Raw genomic sequence first — 16920 nt, 5'->3', positions numbered from 1 at the left:
TTGAAGGCTTTTTTAGAGATTTATGCAGTTTTAGCTGAAAACCTGGTCAAGTCTCCCCATGTTCCCCTACTCCAGAATCAAATCGCAAGTTGGCTTTTGAAGAAAATTGTTCAAGGAGCCTAGAAAAAATAATGTTTTTTGCCGGCAATGCTGCCAACTATGCGATTTTTTCAGTTAAATATTTAAAGGTAATGTTCCTCTCAATACATATATTTTAATTTTATGCCATTTAATGCCATCGCGTTCCTCAGGCATTTTTACATAAAAAACAACTATCATCTCAATATAATATGAGCGCATCCTGAGATGCGAAAAACTCCCATTTTCTCATACAAAAATCCATTTTTATTGGCCAAATTTGAGAAAATCTTCAAACGGTCATAAAAATCGATCCTGATCTGCTAGAAGCAAACCAAAAAGTAGTTTTTCATCATTTCTCGTCTACTTCACGAGAAATTATGTTTGAACTCAGAATACGCAAGTTAGTTTTTTAGTGTTGTGCGCTTGCGATTTTATATGGGAAATGGCGGTTTTTTCTATTTAAAACGGTGTATCTCAGGATGCGCTCATATTATATTGGGATGATAAGTGTTCTTTATGTAAAAATGTCTGAGGAACGCGATGGCATTAAAATTTTCAAAATTAAAATATATGTATTGAGAGAAAAATTAACTTTAAATATTTAACTGAAAAAATCGCACAGTTGGCAGCACTGCCAGCAAAAATAATATTTTTTCTAGAATTTTCTTCAAAAGCCATCATGTGGTTTGATTCTAGAGTAAATAGAACCGGAGATATGATTAAAAGAAAATCAAGGGTTTTTGCTCCCATGACCCGAGAGGTGGTTCAATTGACACAAAAATTTGGGTTTTTATATATTGGCCCTAGATGAACAATTCCTACAAATTTGTTTCAAATCCGTGAAGGCCGATTACACGTGCCTTGATCACTTCGCATGGATTGACCCATGCAATAAATTATACAAAACTCCTCATGCAGGAATGATTTTCGATAAAAAAAAGAAATTTTGGTTAAGTACGACGGGCAAGGTTGTTTGAATCTGTCATCATTATGCCTTTTGTTTCCCCATGCGTTAGCCGATTTATCCTACTTTCTGATTAAGATATCGACGGTTTATAATCCAAGAAATCACAATGCTTCCAATGATGTAAAGTTAACAGTCTTAAATGAGTCGTTCGTGGAATGCGATAAAATGCTTCATTGCTGTAAATGCAACACCAATGCTATTATAAAGTGGAAAAGGGCGATTAAACGGCTGATGTAAGAGCTGTCAAAGAAAGCATATATTTTACATTAGTAACGCTCTTATAAGGCATTTGTCATCTAAAAGCATAGCTAGATGCTAAAATAGTGCTTGTTTCGTTTTGTCAGATCGATGTTATACAGCACAATATAAAGCTGATATGAAGTCAAAATGAAAAAAAAATGGAAATGGAAAAATAGGGAAATGAGGGCACCTAAACATCGCGCCAACATTTCTATTACTTGTTTTCTTTTGTTTTTTGCGGACATCTGACATCAGCTTCATACGAGGTAGACAATTAGCACTCCTATCTATGGAGGATACTTGCCGACGGGATGATATTTGCTATATATATAAATAACTCTTTACATTATACAGCCTTTGATAATGCAAAAGAAAAGCAATCGACGCTATGATATATAAGGAAAGGTGTAAATATTTGTATTTTTTAATGTATTAGTATTTTTCGCGTAGCTCTCCGGTTGTGAAATACATGCGATAACAACAACGACGCCCGTGAATGCCCGCGATAGTACTATACTCATCCGAAACCTTTTGATTTTCTCTTTAAAATGAGTCTATACTAGTTTTGCGAAAACTTGCGATAAGTAGTCAAAATTTTAAAAAACTGTCAATGGAGACGCATGGTTATTAGTGATATTGCATTTGAATAATCACTTTATAGCTAGAATAATGACATTAATACATGCACGACTTTCAAATAGGATTGAGAGCATGATCTACAAGGGTTTTACTAGTGATCAAGAATAAGAAGCCGAGTGGGAAGTATGGTTTAGGTGGTAAAGGTATTAAGAATGTTAAAAAATCAGTAAATATTCTCAACCATCTGAAATATGTCATAAAATGTTTCTGGAACTATTTTTGCTAACTTATGCAATAACTGTCAAATTGAGTGAACACAGTTGAGTGTTAGTCATTTGGTGAGACTATTTTGATCCGAGTTTGCATAGCACTGATATAGCTTAAGGGTATGCGATATTATTCATATAAAATAAGACCATTTTTAAATAAACCATATACGCGAAAAAAGGGTTTTGGATTTATTTTTATTTATGATATGAAATAAGCAATCTAAGTAACTTAAAACACACCTGCGAAAAAAAATCTTTTTGATTAGTGAATGTAAATCAACATTCCCCTAAGACGCTCAAAATGTTTGTTTTGAAAATGAGAGAAAATGTAGTTTTCATGTCAAGTAACCCAATTAAACCAATTAAACGTTCCAAAATTAGTCTAACACATTTTATTTAATCCTTAAAAACAAAATAATCATTTCTAAAACCCCATAATGAAATGTCAGTCAATTCGTTTCAATATGGAAAATAAATTCCAAATTTACTATTGAAAAAAAAACATAAGAGACAAAATGCTTACTTTTGAGCCGCTCTAATAAGTAGTAAAGTTAATTTCTATTTTTATAACCAAGATAGTGCACAAAAATTTCTTTAAAAAATTTTTGAACCTTCACAACATAATAATCATTTTTGAGCCACCCTAATGTATAATGAATTTTTATAGCAAGTGTTCATATAAAAAACGATTTAGCGCACGAAAATTAATATACACAAATTTTAAGAACGATTTCGAAAAAAAACACCCTAATGAGTGGTAAATGTTTATTTTTAAAATGCTTTAACCCTTTCATGCCCAACTTTTTTCTAGTGCATGTAGGGTCTCAAAACTATTTTTCCTTGAAAACGGTGGGATCAAGAAACACGAAAAGCCTTTTTCATAAAGTTAGGTGCTTTCCTTGCAGTGCTAGAAGCTGCTCCATTTTTACCTTCTAATGCTCAATGCCATTCTTCTAGAATATTTACAATAGTCCAATTGTGTGGAAAACGTAGCCAAAAACAGTCTAAATTGATAAGTTTTATCAGTTTTCAAAAATATTGCAGCATAACGAAGATATATGAAAAATTCATTTTCCGACATCAACATAAACTGTCCCTGGCAGCACTGCTACATCGGAATCCAATCAGACTAATTGCAATAACTTCAGTTCTAGAGCTGATCTTTGCAATTGTTAATACTCAAATGAAAGGCAATAGTCACATTTATTAGCCTTACTTGTTTTTGGGAAGAGCTTTTGCCTCAAACAAAAGTTATAGCTGTTTCAAAACGTTGTTGTCCACGAACAACATGGGCATGAATAGGTTAATATCAAAAACGAATTCAGCGCACCAAAATTACATAAAAACGTCCTATTTGAACCGATACGGTGAAGTTTGGACTTTAGTCCACCTTTTGTTCTAAGTCGTTCCACTGTGGCGTGTGTTAGATCTTCATAAAAATTAATCAGCATTACTGTAACAACATTCTACATAAGCTGATTGATTTTTATGAAGATCTAACACACGGTGCACAGTGGCGGATTTCCCTAAAAACCTGGTCAAAAGTCGACAATGGTTTAGATTGACCTGCAAATGTACATACCACGGTTTTTAGGGTCGCAGATTACGATTTTGATGTCAGATTTTCAAAATTCAAAATGGCGGATACAAAATGACTGACAATTTAATATAAATATAAGTAAATTTTCACGAATGAAGATTTAATAGTTCCAGTGTATGCCAATAACGTTTATAATGTATCGAATTTTAAATGGTGTGTAGTTAAATGATAAATTTTATTGATTTGCACGCATAAATACGTTTGGGTGTCTTTATGATGTAGCTATTATGAGAATTGATGTTATTAGTCATTTCAAACAATGTTTTTTTGAAATATTTTACAACATAGTTACAAAACTTTAAAACTTTCTGTGTGATTATTATTCACTCTGTACAATTATTATTATTCAATTGTTGTCCGATGCACATATTTTTCAAAAAACGAAAAATAGTATTTTTCTAAATTATAGAAAATAAGCCGATTCTGCGACGAAATGCATGGAGTGAAAATTGAGAACAAGTTTGCATGCAAATTTCAGTAACTAAAAAATGCATATGACAAAAATACGAAAACGAGTGAAATTCACTAAGATTCATAGTATTATATAAATTTTAGACCGAGGAGTTGTCCAAAGTCCATTATTACGATGAAGCGTCCATTTAAATTCATGGGTTATGCTTGGTCTGAACATGCTTGTACTGCTTCCTGGTATAGTTCTGAGCAACTACGTTTTGTTGTCATGCTTGCTGACATACTACGACTGACAACCTTCTCGTAAACAAATTCGCCAAGCTGGAGTATACGCTAAAGTGAGCTTTTTGGCCAAATCACGGCCGGAGATTCCAGTATTCTTTTGCACTATTCTACTGATTTGCGCACGTAGTATCCTGTCTGCTTTGCATGATCAAACGTCATAGTTTCCTGGTAACATTTAAGCATGGTATTCAAAATCGACCTTTGAAATTGGGATCCTTTGGCGGTCACTTCTGTTGACCTCGTTGGTCTTCAATATGAATGACCAGAATTATTTATGTCTTTTGGACTCCACTTTTGATAACTTTTGAATATGTTTATGAATCTTGCTGAAATTTTCGCCACTAAATACACAATTCTTCCTGATCAAAATGCAGTATTGTGCGACTCGCTATGACAACCAGAGGTGTTGTAGTAATTAAAAGTACGAGTCCAAATTTTAAACTGAAAATCTTATAATCCGTCTTCGTTTCCACTTAATCAATAATTACTCAAAAACGGGCAAATTCGGGCAAGAATTCTATACTGTTCCAAATGGAGAATCGTTCAAGGAACATAAATTGTCTTGAAACATAGTGGACATACGTGGACAAAAAAAGTATTTCAATAATTTAACAAAAATGTGTGTTGAAATCGTTTGCTACAAAAGCGTGAAAGTTACTGTCATTTTCTGTAAAACAAAATAATAATAAAAAATATGAGCAAAACGCGAAGGTTTAAACTGTTTGGATGTGCCAATACCTCAAATATGGAAATTTTGGAGCGTTTCACTTAAAATAGCATGCGGCAGCACCATCTGAAGGACAAAATATGCACTAGAACCCAAAGTACTATCATGCAATTTTCGACTTTTGGCCAGGTTTTTAGGCAAATCCGCCACTGTGCGGTGTGGAAAAAACTGCTTTTTTCGTTTCCGATTTTTGCCTATTCTCTGTCCAACCTTAACGAAAGCGCAGCGGCAGCTAAAGTTTAATATAATATCGATGCATGTGATATTAGACTGGTTCAATTTTTGACTTTTAGCTCCCCCAGGCTTTTCTGATTCCTTTTATGGTCCTTAGTAATTGTGCAAATTTTGGTACCGATTGGTTGTGTCTACGGACCCTCCAAAATTTCAAAGTTTATATGGAAGTTTGTATGGAAAATCGGTTAACATTGAAAATAAATTCTTAAAAAATCACCTCATCATTCAATTAATCAGAACACTATATATTTCTAAAGGTATTCTTCTACTGAACACATTCGGGGAACATTGCAAGTTTATGAAAATTCGCTGAGAAAAGTTATTCACTAAAGAAGCAGTACGACTTCAAAACAAGTGGATTTTAACCATAGCAACCCTGTTTGAATAGCTGTATCTGCCATACGCGAGCGGTGGGTGGCAAGTCTAGTTTACACTGGTATAACGATGTAGCTATTCAAATAGGGTTGCTATGGTTACTAATAAAATCCACTTGTTTTGAAGTCATACTGCTTCTTTTGTTAATAACTTTTCTAAACGAATTTTCATAAACTTGCAATGTTCCCCGAATGTGTTCAGTAGAAGAATACCTTTAGAAATATATAGTGTTCTGATTAATTGGTTGATGAGGTGTTTTTTTTAAGAATTTATTTTCGATGTTAACCGATTTCCCATACAAACTTCCATATAAACTTTGAAATTTTTGGAGGGTCCGTAGACACAACCAATCGGTACCCAAATTTGCACAATTCCTAAGGACCATAAAAGGAATCAGAAAAGCCTGGTGGAGCTAAAAGTCAAAAATTGAACCAGTCTAATATGATATACAGTTGTATTTCTCAACAAATTTGGCAGAGTAAATAATGAGCATTTGCCAATTGAAACATTGTTCTTCGATGAAGGTTTCTTGCGGATGTTGTGTGCTATAAACCAGTTTCTTAAAAACGTTCGTCATTTCCTTTCACACATAATCCGGATTCTCTATGGTATGCTTCATCTGAGTAAGAAATTGGAAAGATACACACTCGTGTTGTTTAATTCCCAAACCTAAAAAATTGAATAGTTCCGATAGTACTGCGATATCTTCGCACCTTTCGCCGAAAATTTTCCTTTTGCACCACTGTTCTCCATTTTGTTGCAGGTTGATTTTTTAATGGATCATTTTCTTCATAAACGTAAAATTATATGCTATTCAAGTGCAGCGCAGTAGAGCGACAAAACATTTGTAAATGCAATACAATCAAACACTGAGCCGTTGCTCTAAAGGTGTGTATAATGCCTGTCATATTGCTTATAAGATACAATGTCTTGAAACATTTGTGATGTTGCATTATGGTACCCTTGCTTCAAGAATGTAGTTAAAAAGCATATGATCATTATCGATGTTAAAATAATGCTTTAATATAATGCCGGTGGTTATTTGGGAAGTTTCTCAGAACATTACAAATGCGACGTTTAATAATACAATATATATATATAAATGCCAATTTATCTCGCCAGTAATTCGTTTTACCATAGGTAGATATAACTGGTCTTGAATGATCGAGCGAGATCGCGGGCGTAAGCATGTGGTGATGATCACAATTGCATGTTCGCGTTTGTGACCAGATTTGTGTTATCGCTAAGTCCACGAGCGTTTGTACATTTGGAATGAGAGAGAGAATCTAATTTCGAATATGGCAAAAAAGGAAAAATAACATGCTAAATAAAGATCAAAAAGATGCAAAGAGATTAAGCAGAAGCGTATTAATTGATTGATATTAGTTTTGGTATACATGAGTAGTGTAAAAGCAAACTAGTAAAGGCACAAGAAAGCAAACTAATGATGTAGAAGAAAAGAGCACATCCAACATGCAATCAAAGTACTCATCTAAATGCCAGTAAATGATATTTATTTGCTATTAACAATTGCGCTAAATTAGGATTTTGTCATACTGTGCTGACCGGGAATGGATGATTCACGTGCGTCGGTAATTTAATCGTACGTTAATTTATCCAATCCGATCCTACCGACTGAATCAAATCGAATGCTCGAATTGAACATCGGAAAAAGCAACCAACTAATCCTTCTGAATACTTTCCCTGACTCAGCTGTAATAGATACTTAGACGAACTCATACACAGATAGACATACGACTGGCACATAACAATTGTACACTAGTACTAAAAACTACAATTATTACTACACCAACACTAATAGGCGTCTACTTGTACATTTCCTTGATGGTTAATCGATAGTTTGGGCTGGTGCAAAGTATGAAAAAACACAAAACATGATAAAAGCCCATAAACCCTCTCGGTCTCCTCGATGCACCTCCATCGAGGTGTAATGTAATAACCATCTTAAAGTAATAGGAAAAGGGGCTTAAATTTCTGGAAATCTGGAAACTATTCTTTTAATTGTTCGAGATTGATTTACGCAGTCTTTTACAAAATTGAAGAAAATCAAATTTTAAAAAACTTCGTCGAAGATATTCGAGTTTTATGTCTTGTACTTTTCATTTTAGAAGAACTTCACCAAAAAGTGGTGTTTTTTTTTAAAATAGTTTTATTTAGATAACTTTTGCAGCTTAAAATTTTCGTTAAGATGACTCTAAAGTCATCTTAACGAAAATTTTAAGCTGCAAAAGTTATCTAAATAAAACTATTTTAAAAAAAACACCACTTTCTAAAAATACTCTCAAATATTTTTAAGAAAAAGATGGGTGGGTAATGTCAGAGACATAACCGGAGTGAAGTAGAATACATTTGGGATTATTTATATACATATGTAGGCTATCAACGGGTTTCTTACAATAATATTGTATTGCATCTACCACCTGCGTTCCGAAGGTCTTCATCTCTAGGGCAAAAAAGACTAACAATATTATCTTTGTCAAGTTTGTTTGAACATTTGAACGGAAGACGCAACGCACTGATCTACCTTAGACGGTCCCCGCACACATCACTCATTGCTCAGTCTGCTAGTGATGAGTAGAGCGGTGAAATTTGAAATTATTTTTCGAGTTAGTTAAAAAAATGGGTGGGTAATGTCAGAGACATAACCGAAGTGAAGTAGAATACACTTAGGATTATTTATATGGATATGTACTGCCGTGATACGCATAACAGTCCCATTTGCTATGGATTTCCTATGCAGGTGGGACTGTTATGCATATCACGGCAGTGTAGGTTATCAACGAGATTTTGCGGAAAAGGGAAAGCCTTCTAATTAATTCTTCATTAATATAATGGTGGTCCTGAAAAGGACCGATTATGTTCGCTTTGGCGAATGAATGCATCGTATGGTAAAAAAATTAAATTGCTAGATCAATTAAAGAAAGATGGCGTTTGGAAATTTTCAAATGATTCGTTATGATAATTATGGTTAAGAAATCAAAATTAAAAAATTATAATTGGGAATTGTTTTCCATCGTCAACTAGTTTTCTTCTTTTCAAATCTCCAACATTCTTTGAAAATATTGTTGAAATTTTATTGATGAAACGCTGAAAATGCGTTTGGCAATACTGCCCACTAAATGGATGGTGGGGGAAAGACGCGTATTCGTTTAGCTTATGCTAGTATTAGTAGCAGAAAGGAATGAAAAAGTGCATGGCACGAAAACGAGCGAGCAAGAGAGTGATAGTAGTGCGTATTCGCGCGTAAATATTGGTCGGTCGGTTTTCTCATCATTCGTTGTACACCAGAATAGCAGTAATTTCCGCGCCATAGTTCGTACCAAACAGACCGTCCGCAAGTGGACAGCAACGAAACCCATCCGCGAAAGTACCTCAAACGCTGGTGACGTTGAAGAGCCAAATGCCTCGGAACAGGAACTGTCACCCTGTGAGAAATTCGCCGCTATCGGAAGTGAACGGTACTTTCCTCTCACGATAAAACAAACCAATGGTCCTTTTCAGGACCAATAAATTATATTGCAAGAATTTTTAATTGAAACTCCATATCACTTCGGTTGTCAGACTTTACATGCTCGACTTTTTTATTGGAACTGAAAAGTGCATAATCTGTATGCCGATGAGAAAAATCCGCTAATTATTATCACAATTTGAATTATTGATCATCGTTGAAATCAGTTCGTTTGTCGCCGGCGACCCGCTTCGTTAGTTCCTGGAAGGAATACTCCCCGGTAGCAGCAGCAAACAAAGGCGCTCTCAAAATTGCCTCCATCACTAGACGTGTACAGAAGTCGCATTGTTTTTGCAAGGAATCGGCGATATAATCACAACAAACGGTCCTTATTAGGACCACAAAATCGTCCTCAGAAGAATTACAAATGAAACTTCCATTTCGCGCTTTGGAAAATAACTTCCCTCTTAACGGGTTAGTTATTTTCTATAATAATATCCGAAAAATGTGCGATAAAACAAATGAACTGACCAATTTGACGGAAGCAAGAAAATACCTACAAAAATTTGAATCAGAAAAGTGACATTGACGGGAAAATGATTTGATCGTTTCTAATGTCGTTTTCGATTGAGAACCTAGAAACTAACCCAGGTTAGTTGCTTCAAACGAACGTTTTTAATGAAACTGAGTTGGGTTCTCGCCAAACAGCGGTGGTGTGAGCGAACCCAAAATATATTTCAGGTTGGAACCCAACCCGATTTTCAGTTCAGTGGCGCATAACCTAGGTTGGAAACTGGCTTCAAACAAACGGTTTGACAGCAGTTAGGTCCGAAACTGAGTTAGTTTCTGCTTCAAGCGAAAACGGCATAAGTGTTTGGCAATTGAAGTTGCCGATTTGTTTTCCAACGTCAATTATTTGCGCGGTTGGCGAAAGAAAAGTTTTTCAAATTTGATTCTTTCTAATGGAATGATAGCGCTGATAAGGGCTAATTTGTTTGCCGAAGAAAATATTCTCCTGGTGGGAGATTTTTGTTCCAATTGTTCCTGCTTTCTAATACGGAGCTGCACAAATTAATCCACGGAGATGAATCCTAATAATTTTTGTTGAAGTAATTTTCTTGTCATTGTTAATATTTGTAAGTTTTTATTCTTTCTTTTGTTTTGTGTTCGCGACGCACTTGTACCTTAGAAAATATCATTGTAACGTCAAAAAGATGTATATCTTATGTTACTTGTGAAATAAATATAATAATAATAATAATAATAATAATAATAATAATCACCTCTCCCGGTATTGACATCTGACAAGTGGACTTGCTGAAACCGACAGAAATGACAATTCTTTCTGACCAGATTTGCGGCTTGGTTCATGAAATTAGCGGGAACCAATCAGGAACGAACTTCAGTCAGATGATTTGAAATCGGTTTTTTTTTCGTGTGTGCTATCTTACAACCATCAGAAATGAAAATGATGGCCTCTGCTAGTAGCAAGTTTGAACATAAACTGATTCATCCACCAGTCGTGTACAGCTCACAAATATTTCTCGGTATTGTACAGCCATCCATTCGCGCCAAGCAACCAAATACGAATGTTGATAGAAACAAATTTGCAGCGGACCTATATTTAAAACTTTAATCATTTAAGTGTTCGGTTGGTGCACCATATTGACGGCGCTGGCCGAGATGAGCTGAAAATTTTCACCATTTTCGGCAGTTTTTGAAGGATTTTTTTAAAACACATTATTTTCGGTATTATTGCATGTTATACATGCTCCAAATTTTAATACTACATTGCGGAACATATTTTCGATAAAATTATCTTAAACCTCAAATCATTCTATTATGTATGATGGAAGTTATTAACGTTCAAAATCTGACTCGACTGCCACAGCCGATATTTTGAAACGGGCCCTCATATTGAAACGTTAGAAGTATTCTACTTCAAAAACAATTTGTCTCAAAATACCGAACCCTAGCTTAATTAGTTTGAAAGTTATGAATAGATTTTTCTGAAGCTAAACTAGTTTTTGAGAAAATATTGCAGAAAATATCGTCATTGCCATTTTTGGTGATGTATACTTCAACGTATGATATTTCATAAGGGATAGAAGTTATTCAATTCAAAGTTCCGTAATCGAAGATGAAAAAAAAATTATTAGGTAAAAGTTGTGATAACTTCGTAAAGAAAATAATTTGGTATTTGGTGTATGTGAACAAATTATACGTACAAAAATAATTTTCAAGCCGTCCAAATGCTACGTTTAGATAAAGTAAGGTATATGAAAAATCGTTTTAAGAAGCACCCTAAATGTTACCTTTGGATTTCTCGTGGAATGTAAAGTATGAAAGATAGAGCGTGCGTGTCTTCATCAAATTTGTCAATAATGTATTCTTTTACAACTTAATTGAAGATAGTCAAGCTCTATCTCGAACCGTTAAAAAGTTCAATTTTGAATCTTGCTAAAATTAGAATTACTTTAGTTGATATTTTAACGAAAAGAGCATGTGTCTTATTATAAGTCAAAGTTATTTAGCTTTAGCAAAAAAATAAAACTCCTGCTAAGGTTACATTCCGGACCACTGTGCAATGGAAGGTATATCAAAGACGCTCCCTCGACTTCAAAGAGAACCATTGAGTTATGTTTTAAGCTACCCGTACAACGATTCCTTCGTAACCCTTTTGTCGAATCACAGTATCATGCTCACGGTAAGTAATAGAGCAATCCCTTACGAGAGTCTCAACTAGCACCCTTCAAAATCAGTGCCCACTCAGTGCCCTTTTCTAAAAGCTTGGGTCAGCATTTTCCTGCTCCGTCGCGTCGGTCGGTCGGTCCGCTTCTTCGCGACTGTAAACGAATGAGAGCCTTACTGGGAGGGAAATGTGCTAATATTTCACAACCCAGAGAAGCCCCGGTTGTGTGGCATCCACCGAACGAACGAGCGAACAACAATGAATGGGTTGTGCTGAGTGGAACAACTGATGGTAAACTTTGGCACCGTTCTTCTTTGTACTCGCTATTTCCCCCGCAAGCAAAGGAAGAGCACTTCCGGAGAGCTTTTACACTTTTTGCATGGTTTTGCACTCTCGCCTGCCTGAGGCCTACGGTGTGTGTGTGTGTACCTTACATAAAATATTGCCAGTATGAATTCCGCCCTTTCGGACGGAAGATAGGGTGCAAAGTTTAGGATCTTGATTTCCTCTTTTGCTCCGCGACTAGTAGGTTTGATACGGACAACAATTTGCCTTGGGGCCAAAGGCCGACGAACGAACGACTGATGAGTGATGGCGTTCCGTTCGTGTTAATGTGGTTCGCGTCGTCGGTTGGACAAGTAGCGAGTCTAATTTTGGAATTTATCCCAAAGAGAAAACCTTTGCCAAAAAACAACATTTTTGCAATTGAATGGAGCAACTTGTGGGAGCAGAGTGACTTGCAGGATTATGCAATTTCTAACTTCCATTGAAGGACTTTGGGAATGAAAAAATAACAAATTCTCTTTCATGTCATGAAAAGCCAAGTTCGTCCAAGTGGAAAAAGAAACGACATCTTCAAAGCTCCGAATACACCACATATAAGAACTTAGCAGCTATACAGCTTGGCGATGCGACCAAGCAAGTCATTTCCCTCGGGGTTATTGGTAAACATCTCTTGCGAAACATTTTATTGCACATGCAATCGGGAAGAATTATTTGCTCCCGCTCCCCCATCCCAACTAAAGGAACTGAAGAAGGATTTATTTCCTCTTATCCATTATTATCCGAGCGATGTGATCACAGAACCTTACGAAGCCGCATGCTCCTGCCTTCGGACGAAGGATTCCCGATTGGGCGGACGGAAACGATAGCGATTGGATCTTTAATAATTTTCGGTACGTTACACTTTTACAGATGAGAGACGTTGGTTGCCAGTCAGTAATCGTTTTCGTCACGCCTCGTGGATCCCGTTCCCATTACTGTCCAGAATGGGGATGCGCCCAAGGGATTTCCTAGATAATTATTAGTTTTATCGTTGGCGTTGTTTTTTTGTTGCTTGTCGCAGAGTCGGGGAAAGTATCGGGAAAAAATAATCATGATTATAAGCAGGTTGCAAGCAGCTCTAGGGAAGGCGGGAATAAACAAGGAAGCGCTTGAAAGATTAACTTTTGGAAGGAGATAATTGCAAAAGTATTTGGAGCATCCAACAGTCAGTGACGATGCGCTGGTAAAAGTTGAGCATGAGCATAATGACTACACGATTTGTAGTTGCTATTCTGTTATTGACAGTAGAAGCGAAGAATTTCACACAGAATCTTTTCATCCTCAATGTGCACGTTTCCAGTATTCTAAAATTTTAAGTGCTTATTTAAAACGGTGATGATCAAGTTCTAACAGTCTTCGAGCGTAGGAAGGGAATGGTGGTGGGGGATAATCGTTATTACGGAGACATTGTATACCTCTGCATCTCCACGGTTGCCATGAGAAGAATTTTTGTTAGTGGATTACTGAATCTGTATTTTCCTCGATAAGTGCTACGATTTGTGAGGTTCTATAAATTTTTAGCGTGTGCTGATTGCTCTGGTCAGCCGGCTGCCCAGAATTTTAAGATTTATCATTTTCTGCATTTATGTAGCGTTTCAGTTTTAGTTTTTGATATGTAAGCAGCAAATAGTGTACAAGAAAGTAACCTTCACGCGTGTTACGCTCACACTTATACTCTTATGCAGAGATCGTCACGTTCGGTCGGTTAAGACCTTTCTCGAAAGCAGCCCGTCAGGCAAGACGCTAAAGATTAGTGAAAAAGTACACGAAATATTATGTATCTCGACGAGCTGGTGGTGCATAAAGAAAAATAGAAAAAAACTTTCAGAAGAGAAATCAGAATACCAAGTACTAAGGCTTTCTAATGTAAGCATTTTAAACTTCGGACAGGCGGCTATCGGGAAGCATGTCATAAATAAATCGATTTTCTGTAAGTAAACTAGTTCACAACTTTATATCCATTATTCATTAAATCAAAGGTTGACTCGTAATTTTGTTCATATATTAAGGAACATTATTCAGAGTTTGATTGTACAACATGAATTGATTCACAATTGATTAGATCTTGATCATTAACTGGTTTTCGTGGTTGTGAATTAGTTCACAAAATCAATGCAGTCTGGATATTTTCTCATGAACTATTTCATGAAACTAGGAATCCTTTCAATCCTCGTGAACTAATTTACGATTTACAGCGTGCTAGTCATGACTCACCGTTCGTGCTTATGAAACAATACACAAAATCATAAAACATAACATCATGTATTCGTAAACTGGTTCATGATTCCTAATACATGATTCAAGATCTATCTTGCGTGCTTGTGATATTTAGAAGATATCCCTAATCTATTTCAATTTCATGCAACTCTGTACATGATAATAGTACTTTCACATGAACCTTTTCACAAAATTTGGAGTATTAACTATTCGTAGAATCATCTTTGTTCCATGCGCTTTATCATGAAATATTGTAGCGGGCCAAATGGCCGTTTACGGTTTCCGTCTACCAAAACGCTCCTCAGGACGTTTTAAACGAGTAGCTTTAGCGCCACCCCCGAAGAGGACCACTCGTCAGGTTAGAATTGCCCAGCATGAAACCTAACCTCAGGGCAGGTTATAGAAATTGATCCCGAAATGGCGCAAAGGAACGGTAGGTAAACACAAAATGTGAAAAGATGCACTCCGTTTCGCGTATAGATGGAGCCACTACTATATTTAGCAAAGACGCAAGAGAAATGATCGTTATACCAACTCGAAAGCTCATGCACTAAAAAAACGATCAGTTATCATCACAGGCAGAACTCAGTCGAACACTCTTTCCCTCTCGCTTCGTAAGTAGTAGTGGGGACTAATTCCCGATAGCCCATCGGAGTAAAACAAACACAAAGAAAATTCAAATCTACGGAAACGACGCGAAACGTGAGAAACCTTCTCGAACCAAATTCACTACACGGGAAAGCTAATTAACACAAAAAATACAAACATTTCAGGTAACACTAACTAACAGGAAAACATTTTATTGAACAGATTGAAATACGGCATTTTATTCTTAACCTAGGTTTTATTAATTAATATATTTACATGTTTCCGGTTCCTTTCCTCTCTTTCTAGCTTTCCCCTTTTCTTTCTATCTAAGTGCGGTCAAAATTTCTGCTAGCGGATAAAGCTGCGCTGAGCAGTACAAATGCGCGCTCGGCTTTAGCTTTCGAGCGGCAAGGAAAGCTTTCGAAGGTTTGAGTGTTGTGTGTGTATGGATCTACGTGCACGGATCAATGATCTATTTTTACTCACATGTGTTATTTCTGGAACAGCGTCGATCTAGCAGAGCTGCATCTCAGCTGGGTGCCGACTGGTATTGCGGCTTCGGCACCGACTTCCTATCGCAAACCAATTCAGCGATGGCGACGAACAGCGTCTACAATGGCGTCGCAATGATGACGCTATTTAGGCCTTTGCCTACCGGGCGTTGAATTCGGCCGACTTTTCAATGGTGAAGATGGCCGTCGCTCTAACGAAGCGCGTTGATGGTTTTGCTGCTTCCTTCCGACCTTTTACCAAAAGCGTCGGGAACTTTCGAAGCCGGAACGTGGGGTCAGCAGGGTGGCAAACGAGACGGGCGGTGTGCCGAGCGTATGCGTCGCTAGAACGCGGATGGCGGAAAATCTCCAAACTTTTGCAATAAAAGAAAAGAAGCCGTCGATCGGCTATTCGACGCTTTGAAGCTTTTTATCACACAACTCAATTATTTAATCTTACCTTCTTTTCACACACAAGTTCGCACGAAATGTAGCGAATTCAAATTTGTATTTCTGACCGCACAATTCACTGACCGCACTAGCTATGCCTATCGGAAAGGAACTTTTTTAATAAATTTAATCCTAAAAACTTCTCACATTTTTAGCAAACTACCTTATAAAACACAACGCGATACTAAAAAAAGAACTTCACACTGCTGCCTCTTCCACGATCAGGATCGAAATGGACGAGTTGCAGTTCTGTAAATCCTCAGATAGGCGTCAAGTGATTCGAGTATTCGTAGTCGGAAGTACGTATTTTTACAAATACTACTCTTTCGACAACCATTTCTCTCACTTGAATTTTAAGAATACTTTTTCCTCTTAACACATTCGTATCTATCCATTTCATTCTAATGCGCATTTCGGTTTCGGTGAGACGGAATATTTTGAAAGTTCATCCGAAATAGGCTAAAATTGCATGCAAGGCAGTGGCGTAGCCAGAAATTTGGTTTGGAGGGGGTTTTGATGAAAATCGCAAATTTTTTGAAAAAATGCTAAAATTTAATATGAGTTTGATAAATTATTGAAAACTCAAAAACATAAGTAGTCTAACAGATGTCATTCCAGTCTATAAACAAGAAGGATCAACATGGAACAGTTTTCAAACCTCTATAGATTATTTTCTTGTATAATATGTCAATGAAGTCAAAAATTGCGATCTTTTAAAGTGGGATAAATGATCTAAAAAATTTTCAACGTTCAAGATCACCTAATATAATAATCCTTGACTTTGAAGGTTTGACAACTTCGGGAAGTTATCAACATAAAACAGCGCCTGCTTTGATATAGAAATTTTAGTGATTAACTCTCATAGAGGTAATTATGGTGAATTAATTTTTCGAAAATATTAAGAGACATAGTGCCTTCAGC

General features: G+C 36.4%; 1 protein-coding gene across 1 annotated transcript in view; it reads right to left on the bottom strand.

The window, feature by feature from the left end:
• Positions 1–16920, bottom strand: part of LOC131679164 (uncharacterized protein DDB_G0283357-like) — a 469006-nt gene that overhangs the window by 25740 nt on the left and 426346 nt on the right. The window lies entirely within an intron of this gene.

The sequence above is a fragment of the Topomyia yanbarensis genome, chromosome 2 (genome assembly GCF_030247195.1).
Source record: "Topomyia yanbarensis strain Yona2022 chromosome 2, ASM3024719v1, whole genome shotgun sequence".
Taxonomy (NCBI): Eukaryota; Metazoa; Arthropoda; class Insecta; order Diptera; family Culicidae; genus Topomyia; species Topomyia yanbarensis.
The sequence above is the reverse complement of the archived record's forward strand: the minus strand, read 5'-3'. Positions and strand labels throughout refer to the sequence as shown.